The 24,198-nt window shown below is 39.9% G+C and overlaps 1 protein-coding gene and 5 non-coding genes across 6 annotated transcripts in view; 3 read left to right on the forward strand and 3 right to left on the reverse strand.

Annotated features, from left to right (window-relative positions):
• LOC124167131 (furin-like protease 1) overlaps positions 1-24,198 on the forward strand; it is a 457,244-nt gene that overhangs the window by 43,288 nt on the left and 389,758 nt on the right. The window lies entirely within an intron of this gene.
• On the reverse strand, positions 4,220-4,291 carry Trnaa-ggc. The gene has a single exon. It is a non-coding gene; the product is annotated as a tRNA-Ala (tRNA).
• On the reverse strand, positions 4,539-4,610 carry Trnaa-ggc. The gene has a single exon. It is a non-coding gene; the product is annotated as a tRNA-Ala (tRNA).
• Trnaa-ggc lies at positions 4,858-4,929 on the reverse strand. The gene has a single exon. It is a non-coding gene; the product is annotated as a tRNA-Ala (tRNA).
• On the forward strand, positions 5,432-5,503 carry Trnaa-ggc. The gene has a single exon. It is a non-coding gene; the product is annotated as a tRNA-Ala (tRNA).
• On the forward strand, positions 6,073-6,144 carry Trnaa-ggc. The gene has a single exon. It is a non-coding gene; the product is annotated as a tRNA-Ala (tRNA).

The following is a 24,198-nucleotide window of genomic DNA, read 5'->3' on the forward strand; positions in this document are numbered from 1 at the left end:
CATGGACAGAAAGGCGTGTGATGTCAAACTATAATATGCGTACCAGAAGGTTTTCAGTTACATTTTGGATTTAAAAATCTCTCTTCGGTGAGATACGGCTTCAAACCCATTTTTGCTGTTCTTTAATTTTAGACCACCCCTCAGGTAGTGGGTTGAGGGTTAATTAAGGGTTTGAATATTGACAGACAATTCAATCCTCAAATTTGTCATGCTTTAGTGCTTTTAATGCTTATATACAAGTATTACGATCTCGTTCAACTTTGAACTTAATGTTTCTCGAAATGGAAGAGTAACTAGGTCCAAAACTGGAAGAGTAACTAGGTCTAAAACTCAGCAGTTAAGTGCTCTTCGCAACCCTGAGTGCGTTCATGCTTCAGACCTACGCGGTAATTTGTTCCTTAGACCAACATGACGAATGCTGAGTGAGTTGGTACGTGGGAGTGTGTTTGACATTCTGTTTTAAGGGCTGAGCACATTTAATCCGAAACATGGCTTCGGTAATCTTAGCAAATTTACTCGAAATGTTAACTTGTTTAATCGTTGCCCCAATAAAAAAATTAATGCAACTTAAAGTTAAAAATTTGAAGGAGATAGTCGGTGATTTTTTGTATTACATATTACTTAAAAATTTTATACAGGTGAGCTTAACACGTATTTTATAGTCAAAAATAGTTAATTAATAAGTAGCATAGCTTAGGTAATGTAGAATTATATATCTTGGATATGGAGTTTCATAATTATATCCCGTTTCCATTTGCACAGTTAGAAACGCTGACTCCTATAGACTGCACTGAATGTTTTCCATTCACCGACACATGAGTATCCCCTTGGAAACTCAGTAGTCCTCTTTTTTTTACTGATGCATATAGAGAGACAATAAATGAAACGCGGAAACCGCGGAACTAGTCATGTATCATATTGTATTGAGTCGATTAATTGAAAGCACCGATTCTCGAAAATACTCCCTCACCAAGTTAAAATACAGCATGCCTGATCGCTGTGAACAAAAGTGACGGACTCAAATTAAGAGAAATGAATTAAACGAAAGTTAGCAAGACCTTTAATAGGTTTTGGATTGAGCTATAAGGTTTAATCCTGAAGCCAGACTACTTTAATTAACTGTTAACGTTTTTTTCACTTGCCTTGTCTGTTTTCTGTTCTAATTTTATTGTTTTTTCTGCTCTGACTCAACTTCTTTGCCTCTCTTCTAGCCAGTGTCATTCCTTACTTAACCCTTAACCTGCGTAGTAAATTGTGCGATCTTTGGGAATTCATTTATTTCAAAATGCTCTTATTGTCTAGTAGAAAGTTTGGTCTTTTTTCAATCGATTATTTTATTCGTAGCTAGCATTTTTTCTCCCAATGTAGCTATCATTAAGAGGTTTTTATAGATTAATTTGTTATAAGGATGGATTATTAACTGTTTGACTCTATATGGTATTTCGTTGAATTTATATATCGTAAAACTAAGTTCCTTAAATTTTTATAAAACCAGCTGGAAAAGGTGAACATTGACACTAAAGAAAAATCAAATCTAACAATTATTAGTGAAACAAACCTCCTAAAATTAAATGAGAAATTAAAATGTAATTAGTCAATAAGTTTTCGCTTATAAATGTTCAGTTTCTGGGTTCTTAGCGTTTACAACTGTGAAATATAACTGCTATTATATCGTTCTCTATTCCTGGCGTTCAAGATGTTCAAGGGCTTATTTGTATAGGATATTACGTTGTATGTCATGGGATAGTTTTATGCCATTAATGTTAGGCGAACCCGAAATCGCTGGGTTTTCTGATTACAGCGCTATTTCAACTTGAATGCTACCTCGGAAAATGTCTTCATTTAAGATTCTCTGTTGGTATTCTTAACTGTACTTAAAGGAGAAATTTTAAATTGAAAGTATTATCCTTTTGTGTTATTCTGCTGTTGAGGCAGTTCTACAATTACTGATATCGTGTTTTTTATTCATATCTCTCGGAATGCCTTGCGCTCTTTCACTAGTCTTTGTTTCGATCCCATCGACTGCGATCTCATTACGTAATGGAGTCGTAAGAAGATTAATGCATCATTCATTTGTTCTCGGATTCATTGCATTTGAAGTCTCCGTTTGCTTTTGGGACTCTTTCATGGGAGCTAAAGAAATGGTTGCTTCTCGAATCAGAAGGATGTTTGTAAAACTCGGCTCCCATTTTTCGTCAACAGTCTTTTGATACGCTTTATGATATTTTTTTTATATAAACGAATGCAGATTTCAGGGTTCTCATTCCCCATTCGTGGCAACTTGGTATTTTTTGCCTGATTTTCTTCGTTTATTTTGAACTATATTTAGGGTTTATTTTTTATTTATATATATAGATTTTAGGATTTTATGTTTACGATTAAATTGCTAGAAGACTAAAGTTGTGCGATTTTATAAAACCTCTCGAGCTAAGACTGCTAAAACTCAAGGTAAATTGTAGGTGATGACAGACGAAAGTAGGTGGAGCAGTTTAACTATTTTGGCAGCGCAATGGAGGTAAACGAAAGCAGCAGGAAGAAATCAGGAGGAGAATTGCGTTAGCAACTAAGGACTTCATGACGAGGAAAGAGCTGATGAAAATGAATATAAAGAAAAATCTTGTGAACACTATCGTATTACGTGTAGCGCTGTGTGGTTCGTAAGCATTGGCACCTGAACATGAGGAAGATAAAACACAGGATGTGCTCGAGATGTGGGTGTGGAGAAGAATGGAGAAGGTGAAGTGAACGGAGTGGATGAGGAACGACGAAGCGCTGGACATGGTGGGTGTGGAGATAAGATACGGAGGCAAGTTTTGATGGAGCGACTATTAAGGTAGGTGGGAAGGTTAAATACATTATTGTAAAAATAATATTAAGTAAGCGGAGAAAGAAAAAAAAATGATTTATGGGAAGAAAATGAAAGTGAGTAGGCCTTATTATTAATTAAAGAGCTAAGTCCGATTTTGAAGGGTTTGCAAAGAGAGACGATTCCCAAAATTCTCCATCTAAATCTACCTTAACCTGTAGAATACTTCATAATAATGTTTACGATTTTTCCTGACTTTTTAATCGATGCTGTTCAATGTACACCTTGATTAGGTCAACTCTGTCAGCCTGAGAGCTCTTAAGGCCGTTTTACACGGTACACGGAATTGCGCAATCTGACGTACGTGCGAAGGCGCAATCAAAATTGCGTCGTGTAAAGCGGCGAATTGCTAGAACACATGCGAGAATGCGTGGATGCGAGACGGCAAAATAGCCCCTGTTCCAATTTCGTTCATGCATTCGCGCAATTCCGCGCCATTTTAGAAATTAATGCAGCTCTAACCTGCGCAATTCCGTGTACCGTGTAAAACGGCCTTTAGAACGGGGGCCATTTTTCGTGGTCGCGTTAATGCATTTTTTTCATTTGTTTTCGCTCTTCGCCTCTTTACATTGTACAGATTTCACTTCGTCGGAAGCTATCCATTGAAGTGTACAATCGAATTACTCATGTAAAATGGTCATTGGATTTGATCGCATTCTTATTTTATTTGTTGAGGTAGTCGATTTATGCTGAGCGACGTAGTAGTAAAAGCGTTTCTCCGCTTTTCCTTTGCTTTTTTACGGTTGCACTCTAGTTACCATGCGAACGTAAATAGAACCTCTAGGATAGTAGAGTATCATTTGTATAAGGCAATAAATCCACCTCGGCTGTATTTTGAGCTAGTTTACGTAGGATAATTGGAGAACGAAAAAAGAAAACAGCTTGCCAATTAAAGAAATATTTCAATTTCATCAGTGTATTAATCACGGTATTAACTAGATTTAGGAGTAAATGTAACGTTTTGCAGTCGTATTATTTCATGAAATCGTAAGAAGTGCTCGAAGGAAATATGCGGTGTGCAAATGTGCAGAAGTACATTTGAGATAGGTTAAGATTTAAGGTGAGTGACTAAAAAAGTTTCGTCGCCATACCTTTGTGCTTTCGTTGTTATGATTTTGATAACAAAAAACATGCCATCACGGCATCTAATGTTGCACTGTAGTTACCAGGCGAAAGTAAATAGAACACGAAAGGGCCTAACACGGAATTGCTCCTTCAATGTAGATCGAAAAAATTGCAACTTTAACCACTTATTTTAAAAGCACTGAAGGAACAAGTGACTTTGTACGCAGTCACGCGCACGGGTGCAAAGTTAAATACACCAAAGGATGAAGTTCGCCATGAAAAAATATTTGACTTAGCCGGGATTCGAACCCGGATCTCCCGATTGCCGGTCAGGCGTGCTACCAGTTACACCACCAAGCCATCTTCTCAGAGCGAACTTCGGGGTGGGTTTTACCGAACAAGATGTTGACGTCACAAGTCCACACTGTGGCACATGTGGCGAGGGTCGTGCTTACTAAGCCACTGTCGGGGAGAAAAACCCTTATTTTCCGCTGGTCTGCGGGACGATTTTCAAAGCACTGAAGGAACAAGTGACTTTGTACGCAGTCACGCGCACGGGTGCAAAGTTAAATACACCAAAGGATGAAGTTCGCCATGAAAAAATATTTGACTTAGCCGGGATTCGAACCCGGATCTCCCGATTGCCGGTCAGGCGTGCTACCAGTTACACCACCAAGCCATCTTCTCAGAGCGAACTTCGGGGTGGGTTTTACCGAACAAGATGTTGACGTCACAAGTCCACACTGTGGCACATGTGGCGAGGGTCGTGCTTACTAAGCCACTGTCGGGGAGAAAAACCCTTATTTTCCGCTGGTCTGCGGGACGATTTTCAAAGCACTGAAGGAACAAGTGACTTTGTACGCAGTCACGCGCACGGGTGCAAAGTTAAATACACCAAAGGATGAAGTTCGCCATGAAAAAATATTTGACTTAGCCGGGATTCGAACCCGGATCTCCCGATTGCCGGTCAGGCGTGCTACCAGTTACACCACCAAGCCATCTTCTCAGAGCGAACTTCGGGGTGGGTTTTACCGAACAAGATGTTGACGTCACAAGTCCACACTGTGGCACATGTGGCGAGGGTCGTGCTTACTAAGCCACTGTCGGGGAGAAAAACCCTTATTTTCCGCTGGTCTGCGGGACGATTTTCAAAGCACTGAAGGAACAAGTGACTTTGTACGCAGTCACGCGCACGGGTGCAAAGTTAAATACACCAAAGGATGAAGTTCGCCATGAAAAAATTTTTATATGAAAATATTTTTTCATGGCGAACTTCATCCTTTGGTGTATTTAACTTTGCACCCGTGCGCGTGACTGCGTACAAAGTCACTTGTTCCTTCAGTGCTTTGAAAATCGTCCCGCAGACCAGCGGAAAATAAGGGTTTTTCTCCCCGACAGTGGCTTAGTAAGCACGACCCTCGCCACATGTGCCACAGTGTGGACTTGTGACGTCAACATCTTGTTCGGTAAAACCCACCCCGAAGTTCGCTCTGAGAAGATGGCTTGGTGGTGTAACTGGTAGCACGCCTGACCGGCAATCGGGAGATCCGGGTTCGAATCCCGGCTAAGTCAAATATTTTTTCATGGCGAACTTCATCCTTTGGTGTATTTAACTTTGCACCCGTGCGCGTGACTGCGTACAAAGTCACTTGTTCCTTCAGTGCTTTGAAAATCGTCCCGCAGACCAGCGGAAAATAAGGGTTTTTCTCCCCGACAGTGGCTTAGTAAGCACGACCCTCGCCACATGTGCCACAGTGTGGACTTGTGACGTCAACATCTTGTTCGGTAAAACCCACCCCGAAGTTCGCTCTGAGAAGATGGCTTGGTGGTGTAACTGGTAGCACACCTGACCGGCAATCGGGAGATCCGGGTTCGAATCCCGGCTAAGTCAAATATAATTTTTTCATGGCGAACTTCATCCTTTGGTGTATTTAACTTTGCACCCGTGCGCGTGACTGCGTACAAAGTCACTTGTTCCTTCAGTGCTTTGAAAATCGTCCCGCAGACCAGCGGAAAATAAGGGTTTTTCTCCCCGACAGTGGCTTAGTAAGCACGACCCTCGCCACATGTGCCACAGTGTGGACTTGTGACGTCAACATCTTGTTCGGTAAAACCCACCCCGAAGTTCGCTCTGAGAAGATGGCTTGGTGGTGTAACTGGTAGCACGCCTGACCGGCAATCGGGAGATCCGGGTTCGAATCCCGGCTAAGTCAAATATTTTTTCATGGCGAACTTCATCCTTTGGTGTATTCCACTTATTTTATTTTAAATGTGAAAAAAGAATTGTTAACGCCGGCATTGATCCTTCTAAGATTTAGTTTCCCTAAAAAATCACACATCGCCGATGCAATGACTCCATTATTCTCTTAGGGACGTTTATTTTGTTGCCACCGATACATGTGGCTTAACTTAGTAGACGTCATTGATGACGCTTCTACCGAACGTGGAAGCGAATGTCCAGTTCTGCTATGCGGAAGACGTATTTTGTCACGCTGGTAGCGTGGCGTAATCATACTTGTGTTATGCGAAATTCATGTTGCGAGAAACTGACGAAATAATCGTCGATTAGCTGGATTGCAATCGTGCTCTTGTGAAATTCTGATTACGACCCATGCTTATTTTGTGGTTTTGGTCACAGGAATAATTATACGTTGCATGAAAGCCTTATGTAACATCGAGATATATTTTTTAAACTTGCGTTATATTACTAAGAGTAGAAATGAATTTATCGGAAATCAAAAACAAGTCAAGGGATCTAAAGTTAATGAAAATTACATTTAGAGCGAAGATAACGCAAACCAAACGCTTGTCGCAGAAAAGTTTCTCGGGTTTTCCACCGGTTGATGTCGTCCATGTCTCCCGACGTTTCGATCCGCGACTTGCTGATCATCCTCAGGGGATCTTCCGAATGCCTGAGGATGATCAGCAAGTCGCGGATCGAAACGTCGGGAGACATGGACGACATCAACCGGTGGAAAACCCGAGAAACTTTTCTGCAACTGATACGCCGGGAAAACCTAAGATCATACAAACGCTTGTCGTTCAAATGAATTCATCAGGTAAAACATTAATCGATACTATACTTCATTTGATATAAGTTTCGCTTGCAGAAAAGCCCTTTGAAGTCAACGGGGATGATCAAAGTTAGAATTTATACCGTGTAGTCATTATATACCGACATGAAAAGTTTAAACTTGCTTAAGACTTAAAGCAATCATTATTCTCTAGTTATAATTGCCACTTAAGCCGTTTAAAATCATTTTATTCAAGCTCTATGGAGATCTTACGCTCAAATCAGAAGACCCCACATATTCTCGAATGATTCAAATACCACGGTTATCCAGTTAATATGCTGTAGTCTGTGTTGGAGGGAAATGAATTATTTTTAATGTTTAAAGTCAATTTTCTTACATCATATACGCCTGGATTAAAATACTATGATGTTTAGCAACTGTATACGTTCCGTCTTAAGGAACAAATATCAACCGTCTATCTTTCATGAAGAAATGCTCAGAAGTTTGGTATTCAAACTGATGCATTGAATAAATTGATTTCCCCAGTAGCAGTAACATTTTGATATTTAGATGAAAGCTAATTATATACTGATGTAAAATATAAGTGAAAGCCATCTCGTGTCGTGGTAGGGATTATGCCTTGAAATGTGCTGACATGTTGATTGAAATAGCGATTTATTTACAAGTAATTATTCTCGGCTGTCGTGTGCAAAGGTAATCCCTCCACCCCTTTATGTAATGGTATGGTGATAGTTGCACTGTCACATATTTCATCACAATATTTTCTGCAAACGAACTTTTCTCAGCCTCCCAACCGTGTTAGACATGAACGCCAGTGACAGACTGACAGCCAATGACTGACCGACAGCCAGTGGCTTACTTTAATTTTCTTACCCCACAATAAAATTTTATCCATACCATTCGCCGCGAAATTGTTAAAGCATTCTTAGTTTCTATGGCAACTAGTAAATTTAAAGATATAAACGATGCGGTATCCACTTTGGAGTGTTGGTCAGAAATAATAATTCTTTACTTCAGAATAACGCCGACGTTTCAATGAATTCATTCACATTCAGCAGGGCTTACCCTATGTTTTTCATGAAACTATTGCTTCCTTCGGTGATTTTATACTATATCGCATGACCTCAGCGTGAGTAATCTGTCCTCTGAAATTAAAAATTCAATAATAATTACAATGATAATTCTCCTGTAATAGTTGTATTAATAAAAATAGCATTTTTTCATTTTAAACCATTTTATACGACAGATTGTTCACAGCAATTTAATGAGTTTATCATAAAAAGCATTTAGTAAGGCCTGATAAAGGCGAATAAAAACAATAGACCCAGGTTTAATTTGCTGGAATTTTTCTTTTGTGATAGTAAAATAGCACACAAAATGATGTAATATTTCATTCTTAAATAAAACCTACACCGACTTAGGTTGTAACGGGTACCTTGAATATGACTTTTTCCCGCTGAAACATGGGTCGGTGTAAGTATTATTAAAACTTGGAAAATTAAAAAAGTTTTTTAAATTCTCCATAGCGAAGAAATAAACGTTAGCCTTATTCTGAAACAAAGAATTATTATTTCCTGATTAACTCTCCATAGAGGTCAAAACATAGTTAGAACATTGGTTTGTAATGTATGATAATATTATGGCATTAAAAATTGCGCATTTATTTGTTCGTTTACATACATTTATTCAAGAACGAAATAACACACATTTTCTAATTTCATTAAATACGCATTCCTTAGATTGTGTTTGAGTTGGCAGTGTACGTTTTCCTTTTGCATGAGTTTTAATAGATTTAGACTGGTTGATATTGATGTTTTAAATTTCGTATTCGCATTCACACGAATCAGCGTAAATATTTGCTTATTTAGTTCTCGTTTATGAGGTTGCTCAATGGAAGTTTGAAATGAACGTGGAATTTCGCCTCCGCTATTATAATAGCTTGCTTATTCAGGTTGACTAACGCAGCAGTCTCCTCTCTCTTGCTGTGCAAATTCTATTCGCTTTGATGTGACGGTCGTTTTATGTTTGAGAAGCAGATTGTACACTCGATTTCTGAAACTAATGCTTCCTTCGATGATTGTTATCAATATTGACTGAACAATCATCTTATGAGAGACTTAATTTGGCTATCGCTTTTTATTATTATGAAGGTATTCTGTTGATTAAAGTAGGTTTACATGGTATAAATTGCAGATTTACCTAGCCTCTATCCGCTTCCAACTTGGACTTCCCTCCTCAATATACAAGTAGGCCTCTTTCCTTTCATTTAATCTTTAAATACTGTTCTCTGCCTTTCTCTCCCTCACTTAATTAACCTTCTCCCTTCGAACACGGTTTTCAACATGCCTTTCCCGCTCAGTACTCCCTCCATCCAAACTTTCCAGCTATCGCATTTACTTCCAGCTATCGAATTTAGTATCGTATTACGCTTACCTACCTATCATTAGTAAAATTGGACATTTTCGGTAATACTCAGTGGAAATATTGCAGTGTTCAATTTTACTAATGTATAGAACTTCCACCGCATCGCGCCTCACATCATGCATGATATTCTTCCTCTCCCTCGCTTTCGTTTCATTCGTTCCTCTAATACTGTTTTTAACATCTTCTACTCGCTCAGTAATCGCTCCAGCCAATCCTTCTGACTGCACTGTAATAACATCTTGAGAAAATACAACAGGAATCATTGGAACTGTAGTTGCCAATTATATTTTTTATTTTTTCAATATTATCTTTATACCTTATAATTTTTTGTTATGCAATGTCTGATCAATGTGACGAAAATCATCGGCATTGTTATTTCTCTAAACTTTTTTACAGTTCGGAGTCTCGTTTTTTATTCTCTCTTGAAATATGCTTATAAGAAAAATATGTTTTTTTATTGTCTGATGACCACGATAACTTGGCACTTGGCCTTTGACAGTGAAAGCCTTTGGCACTGATTGAATGATGTGGAGTGAGGCACTGGGCGAGTTGGATGCTAACTTTCGAAAAAGCGTTCCCTCATTTACGCGCCAAATGGCACAGAGTTGACACTTCCTTACTTCAATTTATTACGTACAGGGCTAGCGTTTTCTTCCATTTTATGTCGGCATCACGTACTGTCAATTGAAGACAAAATCTTGGCAAAAGACCTCATTCTTATCGCCTGCTCGTATGTTATTAGACACTGGTTATGGATCAATGTGGATAGAAATGCGTGCTTAAATGCGGTGCAACCGTTATTGATGATTTCCCGCCGCCTTCCGGTTTGGCATGTTTACGGTCTAGGTAACCAAGGGAACGGGCGCACGGCCTTCGCGGAATTCTCGCCTCGGAAGCGAGGAGCGCGCAAATCGGCCAACTCAGTCTCTGTCTGTTCCCCTGTCCCTCTTCATTAGCGGACCTTCTGAAATGACACTCAGGGTCCATAAACAAACGAGAGAGTGCATATCGCTCAACATTTTAACATATTCCCAACTTATTGTCTTCTACTGATTACTGCTTTGTTTCGTTTCCTTTTATAGTGAAGTACGCTGCCAACTCGGACACATAGTCAGATATTTGCTTCGGGGGGTGTTTGAGCCGGGGCCTTTACTTTTAATTTGTTGTCAACTAAAGTGCATCGGAAAACCATAAATTTCATAAAATAAGCTATAAATATCGTTCGTATAGTGCCACATTTTGTAGTTATCGTTGGTTTTTACTGAAACTGACTCAGTTATTATAGCTTGGTCCACATATATCGAACGTTTATTCACGAAATTCGCCTGACGATTCGCCTTTTACAACTTTTTGGATTACAATTATCAGTATGTACCTTCAAAGTTATTAAGTGTCAGACATTATTAAAAGTTTAAAACTGTATCGAAAAACGGAGTGTCAGATAAATGGTTCTTTTGGGCTAGTGGCCTCCCTAGTGAATGAATCACGGGCAGTGGCCAGAAGGGACCACAACAAATTTCGGTGGGGGTAAGGGGAGTGAAGCCCCCTATTTTTCCCACCCCGGCTACGTGACTGCTCAATATTTTGATCAATAGGGTAGTTTCCTTCATCAAAGAAAACGAAAGCCATTGATTGCGATTCGTTACCCACCATTAGTGTATTCATAATATACAAATTATTTAGTTTTAGCAATACCGGTTTAGACGAATGGCAATGGTCAATTTTATCCTCATTTGAAAAAGGTCAGATTGGCGTCCATGCGATTCCACTCCACGTGATGTCACAGGAACCTAGTTTCTATACGAGTAGATAGGAGTTTTACATCGTCTGAGATTACCAATGCATGCATGAGGCACAGAGCTCAGGGAAACATGTCTTAATAATCACCTATTAAAACTGGCTCGTTAAAGGTCGGAAAGTTTTCTTCGTTTGATAAGGTATTAATAATCCTTATTTAAGCTAAGTGCTACCAGCTAGCAGGGTACTCTGCTACCTGCTGGCAGCCTGCGTCGTATCAGCGCTCTAAGCCACGTCCCAAGGTCACCTCACTTGCGGCAGCGGGAACCAGAACGACGTCACATGGAGTTTTCCCTGCATTCATACTTAGCCGTCGCGTTTTCGCGCGCTTGAAAATGTTCACATTTCATGTAATCGCGAAAAAATGGATATCGTCATTAAAAAATCTAAAAGCGTGAAATACGTACTCCAGGAGTAATAATCTTTCGATTTAGGCAATAAAAAAGTAATAGGAAACCACCATATTATGTACTTCCATCTTGAGCCTCACACTCCTAGCTCGCGATACTTTACCGCAAAACTTTGGTCTTTTTGTGATTAATCATATTCCTCGCACCGTTTGTCTACCGCATCCACTGGAGTGTGCAGCGGTAGGCAACGAATTGAAAAGCGTAAAAATTCGAATCTCTTTGTTTTTCAAATTCTTGCGAAATCGACCATTGAAACTAATTGATGAACGAGCCCATTTTATGGATCAAAAAAGAACAAGATATGTTGAATATATTATTTGAATATGTTGAATGTATTATTGAATATGGGTATATGTTGATATGCTATTATGAGTTTTTTAATCCTTTCCCAAACTTCTGTATTTAATATCAAATATGCATCTTGTATGTAATTAATCAAAATTGACGGGTAACCATGAATTTTATTCGCTAAGTTACCTTCAATTAACTTTGCAAAAAGCTAGGTAAATATTATAGTTTCCTTTTTTATTTTACTACTGTTTTTTTTTCTATTTTATTATATTATTGTGAAAATATTGTTGTTGACATTTGTTGTAGATTTATGTATTGAAATTATATACACCTTTAAAGCCCTGATGTAGATTTATAAATAAACCCGAAGCGTCGGCACAAATTTCATTTTAAATTTTTTCAAGACCTACCTTCCAAGGTACTGATTTAATTTATAATATAATTACTATGACTCAACAATAAATATTTAACTCATATGAGAAAGTTTAAACCACAACCTTCCATATCAAACGCATTTTCCAAAAAAGTCATTTTTGATCGACTATATAATGAGGTAATTCCAGGAGCGTAACTATGGGGGAGGGATGAGGGGGATAGATTCCCCCCCAAATCCTCAGGGAAAAAAAATATTATAAAAGTATTGCCTAGTCTTGATGGATAATAACTGCATGTACTTAAAGTTAAATTTTAAGTACCAAAATGATGTAAAATGCATTTCCAGGCTTATCATTTTTAAAAAATTCTCTCGTACCCCGATTGCTTGGGGTACGATTGCAAAGCATATTCCTAGTTACGCCACTGGGTAATTCAATAATAAGTAAAAAGGATATCCTACCGGAAATCATTTGTGAGAGTACAACATTGTAGAACACATAAAAGTAAGCATATGATGCGGTCGCACATGGTAAAATCGGTCATCCAATGCCATTGCTCTTGTGAGCATCTCTTTTGATTGACTGGTGTAAAGGGATTTATTTTTTTAAAAATCCATCGAATGCTTTCATTCCTAACTGAAAAATTTGCATCGTTTCCAGAGGACTAAATGATGTCTCTCTGTCACGAGCAGAACGGGATGAACACGAGTCATAAATCATGGAGGAAGGGCCCAGAGCAGCAATTAATCCGTCCCATGTTCGCTCTTTAAAGGGAATAAAACAACAGCACTTCCGATAGCCCACTTCAAAGCGCTGACGAAGGCGTGCGTAAACTCGATTTCGATGCATGAGTCGTATCGAACCTTGCTTCTGAATTCGATTTTATGGTACGCACGATAGCGCCTCATGTCCTGGAACGAGGTATTTGTCGCCTTCAAGAGAATTTTCCAAAGTAGAGACATCATTATGTATGTGCGTATTCCAGCTACCATATGACAGTAAATTGATCGTAATATTGTTCTACAATAGATCGCTTTTATTCTTCTTTCCCTGAGAGTCAGTGTTTGGTCTTGCACGGAATGTGATGGAATGTTAATAACACTGATGTTTTCCTTTTTTTCGAGAAATTTTCATGGCATGAAGTAACATGCATAAAAATAAGACATATGCAATATTTTTCTTAGGCAGGTCACCATTTGCTCCAAAGAAAGAAAGGGAATGAAAACTAGTATTTCGGGTTGAATGTTTTACGGTATTAATTTTACCATATTTTGTTGTATTTACCTATGAGAATCATGAATAGCATATTTTTTTGTATCCTTCAACGTTTTCACTAAAAAAACCATGAATTTTATTTTTACAAGTGATGAGTCATAGCTTTAAAATTATTAGGAGAAAAAAATAATTTGATTAGCATCCTGCCTATCGTCAACATATTATGTTTTATAAACCATGTTATCGGCGTAAACCTTTTTTGAAATCTCAGGTGACATTAGTGTATGGAATTTTTTTTTGCTTATCTGAGGATATTTCAAAATTAATATTTCAAATATTCATCCTTTTTATGAGGAACTGAATAGTTTCATTTGAATCAGCTGAAAAATGAGACTTGTAGTAAGTGCCCGCAGAGACCTGAAAAGCTGCAATTTCAACCCCACCTCAAATGATTATAGGAGATAAATTCTTGAGATAGTCAAGAAAAATTAAACCCAGTTCCTTAGCTACATGAAAGAATGAATAATGCAAAGTTTCGTTGAGTCTGTGGGTGTCATGCCTCTATGAACTGATATGGTGTAGCCAGGTTAACTTGTGAGAAGTTTTACTTTGATAGTGTAATGAAAGTATCGCCACCTTGGTTGGTGTTAACGAAATATTCTGTGTGGCGCGTACAAAGTGGATTTTATTTCCCTCTATTAATTTCCTCCATCATTACCCTACTCCCTTCTCCCTAATATTACGCGGTTCACATTATCCCCTCTTACCCTTCAACGGCTCCTTCCTCTCACGTCTCCTCACCTAATCCTGTCGATAATGATTACAGATTGCATGCTTTTTTTCTCTTCCCCTTCCATTAACGACTTCAGCTTGTTGTTGAAAGTGAAGAGATTGATAATATTAGTTGTGATATCAATAAAAGATTTTTTGTTTTTATTACTTTTAGTTAATCTTGGTAATAATAAACATACACGCATCATAAAGTGATTGTTACATTCTTAAAAGAAGTAAAAATTGTCGTGAAAATTGACAAACACTAATGAACGTCTAAGTTCTGCTAAGCGAAAGTTTTATCAGTAGTTGTCAACTCACTGATTTAATATTGATAGAGCTAATAATTGTAGATATATGAATTGTTAAATGTTCCATTTTTGTAGAGAGTTAGAACTTTTTTGGCTTAGCATTAGCTTTTAAAATTTCTCGAACCATTATGATGCAATAATAAAATGAACGAAACGATGTCCAGAGGACTGGTTGATTTAAAAAAATGATATCGACTTACCTCCGATAACGTAAGGCATATATAATGCATAAAGTAATAACCAGCTTTTTCAGTTTAATATTTAAGTCCACCCAAGAAATTATGCAATAGGGTGGTTTTCTATTATTTTTTTATTGCCTAAATCGAGAGATTATTACTCCTTGAGTACGCATTTCACGCTCTTATATTTTTAAATGACGATATCTATTTTTAGCGATTAAACGAAAAGTGAACATTTTCAAGCGCGCGAAAACGCTACGGGTAGGTATGAATGCCGGGAAATCTCCGTGTGACGTCGTTCTGGTTCCCGCTGCCGCAAGTGAGGTGACCTTGGGGCGAGGCTTGAGCGCTGATACGACGATAGCTGAGTACCCTGCTAGCAGGTAGCGCTTGGCTTAAATTAGGATTATTATTCCCCTATCAAACGAAGGAAACTTTCCAAACCTAGGTATTTTTAATGTGTGATTATTAAGAGATGCTTCCCTAAGCTCTGTGCCTCATGCATGCATTGGTAATCTCAGACAATGTAAAACTCCTACCTACTCGTAAAGAAACTAGGTCCCTGTGACGTCACGTGGAGTGGAATCGCATGGGCGCCAATCTGGCCTTTTTCAAATGAGGTTAAAATTGACCGTTTCCATTCGTCTAAACTGGGATTTTTAAAACGAAATAATTTGTATATTATGAATACACTAATGGTGGGTAAGGAATCGCAATCAATGCATTTCGTTTTCTTTGATGAAGGAAACTACCCTATTCTCTTCTCTGCTTACGGCTGTGCCTATTAATTTGAGCCTCAGCTGAGCCTCTTAATCGTGGATCGCGTTTCTATACAAAACCGCATAACTTGGCATGGATGTAATTTCATGCAAATATTAAGTTACTTAAGGTGTGTCAAGAACATTGGCAGCTGATGAGCAGATGAAACAGGTTTCTTCTAAAGTTATAAATTACTCTAAGAATGGAATCCTCCTTCAGATACGAAGTTGCAATTCCATGAAAGAGTTCGGTAAATGGAAGGGAATGATAAGTTGCGTTAAAAACATCTTCCTCATTCAAGTTTTGAGAGCAAAAACGCTTTTCTCATTCTGTCGTTTGTCGGAGATGAAAAAAGAAAATTGCGTAAGTTGCCGCCTTCTTTTCATGAGTTGGTGACGCAATGAAGTTCCGGTTCATTTACTCGATCAGGATGAATCGCTGAATGAGTGGAAGAGCTCTCAAGTGGGTAAAAATCATCGGGCCAAACGAGGACGACTTGAGGCGGACAGGAATAACTGATTAGCGGCAACCCACTCGGCATGACCTGGTGACGCTATCAAATTATCCGCGAAAGTATAAGATTATGTTTTTTCTCTGCGAATTTTATGGATAAATAATTCTCGCGTTTCTAGACGAATGAGAAAATTTTTGGCTGACTTTTAAATGAAACACTCTTCCATCATCCTAATAACAATAATGTCAAAGGAGTATTTTAACGAGTTCGTGTAGCGACTAGAAGAGCATCATATTGGATACGTTAACAGAAATATTTGCCGAACGGACAGGTGTGGGAATTCGTTTTCCCCCACGAAAAGTTTAGGACTTTAATAAGTACTAGGCGTTATTTCGTTGGATCATTTCCTTTATTTTTTAACGGCTTGTATCCGAACACATTGTTGTTTCTCTGCGAATTTTATGGATAAATAATTCTCGCGTTTCTAGACGAGTGAGAAAATTTTTGGCTGACTTTTAAATGAAACACTCTTCCATCATCCTAAGAACAGTAATGTCAAAGGAGTATTATAACGAGTTCATGTAGCGACTGGGACAGCATCGTATTGGATAAGTTAACATAAATACTTTGCCGACCGGACAGGTATGGGATTCGTTTTTCCCCACGAAAAGTTAAGGGCTTTAATAAGTACTAGGCGTTATTTCGTTGGAAAATTTCCTTCATTTTTTAACGGCTTGTATCCGAACACCATCCCCGTCACACGCCTATTTAGGCAGCTTTCGGGATAGTATACAGATATCTGCGAAAAGTTTTAAGGCCGTCGACATCTCGCCGCGTATTACTGGAGAAGTAGGCAATGTATCGAAAAACGAAAACATATAATTCTAATATCTACCAAGAGTGTATTTTTACCATAACCAAGTTTTTGAGTTCAATATTTACTTCCGCCCTTGAATTCTCTGATTTTGTTTTCCAGCATCACCTTTTTTTAAGCAGTTCGTTCTTTTTACAGCGTTCTTGCTATGGTCGTAATGTAGTCGATTTGTTATCACCTTGGTTACGAGTCAATAATAGCTGATAATAATTGGTTTCTACAGATGCACTCACCTTCCTTCCAAAATGGGCCAACATGGATATAATTTTTTTGCGGAAAACTTATTCCGTCGAATCGATATTCTTGGAGCGCCCGGTTGTTATATTACCGTATTCGTGTGGAAGATGACTTCACAAAGGCATTCCCGAAGCGTTACCCAGATACCGTGTATGCGCCGACCAACTTTTTATATATTTCGCAGCCTCGCTTTTATGCTGGAACATTGCTACGGAATGGATATTATTTTCTCATATCTATGGCCTGGATTTTGATTAAAGTGAAAAAAAAAGATGAGGATCGCTGAGCGGCGGACTCATTTGGCAAGAACCATTTTCCGCTTCGCGCGCTCCATCTGGTGTCGTCCCGTGAGAGGGCAGCGTAGTCGAGATTTCATTTGTTATTTGTGCTGTTAGTATGCATGTCACTCTTGAGTAGTGGTCGGAATGAGGAAGGAGTGCGATGGAGGATATGTCACGTGATCATGTTCTTGACCTGACGTCACACTTTTCAGTGTGCCGTTCATTCGAAATTCGTGTCGTTTTCTCAATGTCATTTTTATGTCGGGTCGAATCTCATGACTCTTTCCTTATCTGATTGAGTTTAACTTACTAGAGTCCCTAAAGGAGAACTTTTACATTGCCTCTGAATGCTCAAAACAAGTACATCCCAGGTTTCGTATATAGGATCGATGGTATGGTATTTCGAAGGGGCGACCGTCAGCTAAGGTGATTTTCGCGTCGGCATTAGCCTGTTCTGAACGAAAGGTGCCAAGGGACCATGCCTTAATTTCCCATCCGATGGACGGAGTGTTGCGCTTAAAGTGACCCCTGCAGAACGCTCGAACAGTGATCTCCGCTGTGATAAATCTCCGCTTACGCTAGGATTTGAGCCCGTACCAACAGGAATGGAAACCAATACTTCTTCAGAGATTTCTCTTTGTTATTTATTTGGAATAGTTTTACTCGAGATGAATGCGATTTTTTTAATTATATTAATTAAAGAATTAAGTTTTTTAACCTCTGGTTCAAGAGGCTATCTCACAGAATCGTACAGTCGATAAATAAAATATGAAATGGCTTTTAAGAATGGCTAAGGCAGTTGCTTTTCGCCAGACACCCAATTCATGGTGTTCCGTTTACTTGAAGGTTGGCACATCTGCGCGTGTTTGGTGTTTGGGGACTTTACAATGGGCTTTCCCTCAGTGGTCCAACCTGTGTTTTGCCCAAGGTAGGTGAGGGTAGAACGGGTAGAACTCACCACCGGCTTGGAGCGTTTTTGAGAGCTCCCAAAAAATGAACATCGATTGTCCAGTAGTAGATACCCAAAGTCGTTAACGCAGTGATGACCGCTAAGAATCTCCTCCGTTGGAGGTAGTTCGTAAATTATTATGTGAGAACGTTTACTAGTGAACTGAGTTTCCTTGAATATGGCCGTATTCAAAAACGCCCCACAGGTGTGCGAATTGCAGTCATCCAGGGAAGGAGGAGTGCAGTTTCTCTCCCTGGGTCGCCTTACACTTCGAGGATGGACATCAATGGGCAAAGCCAACTTAGTATGAACAGTGGCGCCGACTCCATGGGGCCTGAGGGGGCCCGAGCCCCCCCAAAAATTCGTTACAGATGTGAGGAAAAAATGTGTAAGGCTTGTCGATTTTACCCGGAGGGACCAGATATCAAGATTCGAGTGATCAGGGTTCTAATGTTGATCATATGACTCTTCTAAAGTGCTTAAAAACTTAAAATTCACTACTTATAAAATTTACCGGGGCAAGGTCCCCCGGTTTGGGCCCCCCCAATATTTTTTGTAAGTCGGCACCCTTGAGTATGAACTCATCGGGGAATGGGGTTAATAATGATAAGACGTCTTTATTCGGGCGAGATTGAGACTAATTAGTCCCTTCTTCCATCTAACTCCTCGATAGCGTCAATTTAAACACATTTAGAAACGGTAAACAAATGTTTGCAACGCAAAAAATATACAATATACTCTGTTAGTGAAATTTCAAACGAAATAAACAAGTATATGTGAACATTTTGTGAGAGAAAAAATATTAGTTTTTGGGAAATGAAACATGAGGATAAGGGTGTAGTATCCTTCAAAGAAAAAACCACTGCATATAAACGCCCAAAACAGGAGGGGACGTGAAAAAACCTGTGAAAACCTACTGGGGTTGGTATAGCGGCTAAAGTGCTGGCTTCTCACCCAGAAGGTCTGGGTTCGAATTCAGGCGACGGTAGAGATTTTTCAGAGGCTGCCCGATCTCTGATTGAGTACTTTGTGGAGGGCATTTCAAGTTCAGCACTCCGTCCGTCGGATGGGACGTAAAGCCGTGGTCCCCTCGGCGCCTTTCGTTCGAAGGAGGCTAATACCGACGCCGGGTTTATCTCCGCCCTTCCTTTCATGCCCTTCCCACATGACGGATTACCCTGGCTGGCGGTCGCCACCTCCAGGCTTACCCTATGAACTCAAAGCAATTGGAGTTTAATTATATAGTAGGTTGTGTACCTAAGTTTGCCTTCAACAATTTTCGAGAGTATTAACAGTTTTTAGTGGTATGGGTGTGCGAGTTTTTTTTTCTTGGAGGGCTGTTGCGAGGTTGCCCGTTCTTAGTCTACTGTTGCACCTCTTCACCATGGGCCAGGGGCGTGGCTAAGAATTAAGGCTGGGGGGGTTTAGGGGCAACTAATAGTGGGGTGTGTGAGGGCATGGAATACCCACCAGGATAAGCGGTAGGTGCCAGGTTAATAAATTGCGGAATTTTAAGATTAATGGTTCAACATGGTGAGTTTTACTGCTTTCTGAGGAATATTTAATAATCCTAACCCTATTCTATTAGCAATTTAAATCCAATTAAATAAAATGGATTAAACTTAAAATTTCTCTGAGCTCTTGTGGGTTTATCCCCCAAAACCCCCCCCTCGCTGCGCCTCTGCCCGTACGTTTCATTTTGTCTCTGTTTTCTTTGTATTCAGTTGGAAAGGAGGAGGATGAGATGCCTTCTCTTCAATATATCCCATGATGCACTCTTCTTTCCCCGCTCTGAACCGCCCTGGCTCACTCAAGGACCCTCACTCCAACCCACCTCACTCTTGCCTCACTGAGTGGCATTTATTGGAAGGGGTGCGGGGATCGATATTATTATATCTGCGGGGGTGCAGGTGTGCGCCTCCAATGCTGGAAGATGGTGGTGGCTTGAGGGGAGAGTTGGAGGGGGAGGGGGTAGAGGGTTGAGTTGGGCGCAGCACGTGTCTGTCCGTCAACACTGCCGGGCCGTTCCCTTGGATACGACGCGCAGCATCCCCCGTTGCCGTGGCAACCTGTTTATGTGTGTGCGTGCGCTTCGTCGACCGACGCTATGCGCCCTCCTCGCTTTCAGTTTTTTTTTTGTATAATTTTCGCGTCTGTGTTTCGTTCCCTCCTTGTCTTTCTCGCCTCTCCTTTTCGTTTTAAAGAAACGGGCGTAAAAGCGGTGGCAGTACCTCACACACATACACACACTGGCATACGACTCGTCTCTTCGATATTGGAAATTCTGTCGTCGGGAAAGATGAGAATCCTGCCCCTCATCCTACGTTTGTTTTGTCTCTCTTGAAGAGCGGAGGGAGACAAGAGGAATGAGGGGAGTTTTTGGAATGTGTGGCGAAAGTAAGTAGGCTCGTATGGATATTCACATGAATGCCGCGAAAAAAAATCCCCTGGACTGGAAATCGAACCACCGACCTTAGACTTTCCGAGCCACTGCGTAGACTACTGCACTCTCCAGGTTTCTGATTTCCAATGGCAGTTGTTCGGAGGATCACGGTACTACAACATGGCGGCCCCGTTTGGCTACATGGCATAAATAGAATTCAATTACACTCTCAAATAACATTATGTTTTTAAATTATGGATCATAGAAAAATCACTATTAAAAAGTGTTTCTATCAGTTTAATTGTTTTTCTTTCGGGGTAAACTGTAGGACTAGATTATGTTTTAAATTTTTCGTAAAATAACAACAAAACATGCGTTATAATAATACGCCAAAGCCATTTTATGTATATTCATCAATTTTCGCAACTTATTGTGGAAGATGGCGTAGAGTTTGTAGTTTTCCCTAGGTTGAGTTACAAAGTTCCTGAAGTTAATGAAATGGCTAATCCTACGGTGCGCGGGGTCATTTATTGCAGTGAAGTATGTACATTGTTGACTTTGTCATAAAATTACATCATTTAAAATGAAATTTTTAATGAGCTTGCATGAAGGCGCAACCGGTTGAGCGCCTCAAACCTGTTCTAAAGCCGCGCATGGCGGTACTGGCGCAGTTTTCCATGGGTTTCGGAGTTCATCATTTGAATCATCTTTCTCTGAATATCAATGTAATATATAATAGAGTGGGTTGGAAGCCAAGGGGTACAAGTGATTTTTTTCTCAACAGAATTAGGTAAAGTTAATTGTTAGAAGGAATACGCAAAAAACCTGGTTGCCAAGAGAAACGAGTGAGTCTATGTTCTGTGCTTACATCGATTGGAAAATCAAATGCACTACTAATTATCTAATTAATCTCGTTTGTTTTCTGTACCTAATTTCTGTACCTAACTCGGTGTAGAAAAGAGAAATCACTTGTGCCCCTTGGCTTCCAACCCACTCAATAGGGTGGTTTCCTATTATTTTTTTATTGCCTAAATCGAAAGATTATTACTCCTGGAGTAAGTATTTCACGCTTTTTGATTTTCGAATGACAATATCTATTTTACGCGATTGAAAGAAAAGTGAAAAATTTCAATCGCGCGAAAACGCGGCGGCTAAGTAGGAATGCTAGGAAAAGTCCGTGTGACGTATTTCTGGTTCCAGCTGTCCACGTGTGAGGTGACCTTGGGGCGAGGCTTGAGCGCTAATACGACGCAGGCTGCTAGCAGGCAGCTGAGTACCCTGCTAGCAGGTTGCGCTTGGCTTAAAAAAGGATTATTATTCCCCTATCAAACGAAGGAAACTTTCCAAACTTAGGTATTTTTAATGTGTGATTATTAAGAGATTTTTCCCTGAGATCTGTGCCTCATGCATGCATTAGTAATCTCAGACAATGTAAAACTCCTATCTTCTCGTATAGAAACTAGGTCCCTGTGACGTCACGTGGAGCGGAATCGCATGGGCGCCAATCTGGCCTTTTTTAAATGAGGTTAAAATTGACCGTGGCCATTCGTCTAAATTGGGATTTGTAAAACCAAATAATTTGTATATTATGAATACACTAATGGTGGGTAAGGAATCGCAATCAATGCATTTCGTTTTCTTTGATGAAGGTAACTACCCTATTGTAAACTGCCCCATATCCGCCATGCGCTGCTCCCTTGTCCCAACTGTGAAAAAATAAAAGCAATTCCAGCTGCAAAAGATTAATGTATTAATTTCTGTTGGTGATTTTTGAAAATATACTTTACTTTTGGCTTAAATCTGCTTCCTCGTTGGTAAGGAATTGAGAAATTGCTAACTGTAGCTAAATTATTTACCTGACCAGTTCAGTAAATTTTCCCGTTTGCAATATAATCTTCTGATACGTAATCGTCGTTTCCTACTGCGTTTAAAGTTGCACTGCTTTAACTTAGCTCATATATGGAATCAAGATCGGCCACGTTCCCAACAGATACGTATTTGATTTCGTCGCATTGTTTCACAGCCACGGTCCATTCTAACGAGTCGAGTGCAATAGTCGCTGTAATTCGACTACTATAGATGACAGCATCATCGTATGAACATAGAATGATTTCATTTTTTTAAATTATTCCTGTACCGTCGAAAACACTATTGGCCTTTTATGTCGGAGTTTTTATTTAACCATTAAACGTACACGAACATTCATGCCCTGAGTTGGAGCAACCTTCCCAGATGATACTGGTGGTATGGTATTTGGAGGAGGCGACCGACAGCTGAGGTCATTTGCGCCATGAGGGAAGGGTAGGTAAGGAAGGGTGGAGGGAAACCTGGCGTCAGCATTAGCCTGCTCTTAACGAAAGGCGCCAAGGGGACAACGGCCTAACGTCCCATCCGACGGACGGTGTGTTGCGCTTGAAATGTCCTCCACAGAACATTCAAGCAGGGATCGGGCAGTCTCTGAAAATTCTCTGCCACTGCCGGGATTTGAACCCGAGCCCACCGGGTGAGAAGCCAACACTCTAGCAACCACATCAACCCGATCCCCCCCAGATGTTATTCGAACCTGCGATCTCTTCTGTGGCAGGCGAGGATTTTACTCCGCTACCACCGGAAACAGAACTATTGATAAATAAGTGTGTTGGATATTTATCGATATCTGGGATTTGTACGAAGCTATATCTGTATTTTCTCTTCTCTTTTCAGGTGAGTTTGTTTGTACCTTCTCCAAGTGGTGGCACCGTGAGTAATTCCATAATTTCGATTTGCCACCTCGGAGTGATTATCACAGTCGCACGAGGTTTTGTTTTTGTTCTGTTTGAATACACTGGTTCATGAAGTAATGGTAAATAGGCATATTTTTATTATTACTAAAGTATTCTACCGATTAAGGTAGGTTTCCATGGAGTACTTAAGAAGAATTCCGGCAGCCTCACCTCCCATCATGCATTTTCCTCTTCAATTCACAATAAGATTTACTCTCTTTCATGCTATATAAAATCCTATTTTTTCCTTCTGCTCCCTCATTTATCTAACATTCTACCCTCTAACGCTGTTTCAAGCATCCCCTCCCCGCTAAGTACTCGCTCCATCCATACCTTCTGTATCCTCTGTATCTTATCTAAAAGCTGCCTCTCCTCACCCACCATGTCCAGCACTTCGTCGTTCCTCCTCCTCTCCGTCCACTTCACCTTCCCATTCTTCTCCACAGCTTTATCTCGAATGCCTCCAATCATCTCTCGTCTTCTTTCCTCAATGTCCACGTCTCCGCACCGTAGAGCGCTACACTCCAGATCAAACTCTTCACTAACCTTTTCTCTAAACTCTTACATAACGCTCCTCTCAAAAGCTCCTTCATGTTCACGAACGCCTCCTTTGCTAATAAAATTCTCTTCCTAATGTCCTTACTACTGTATCCGTTTTCCTCTAACGTACTGGTAGTGTGTAAGTTGGAATGTTGGTAAGGTTTGAATGAATAGCTAGTTAGGTTTCATTTGGAAATCGGGAGTTGACAAGTTCCTTTATT

Source organism: Ischnura elegans, chromosome 10 (assembly GCF_921293095.1).
Source record: "Ischnura elegans chromosome 10, ioIscEleg1.1, whole genome shotgun sequence".
NCBI lineage: Eukaryota > Metazoa > Arthropoda > Insecta > Odonata > Coenagrionidae > Ischnura > Ischnura elegans.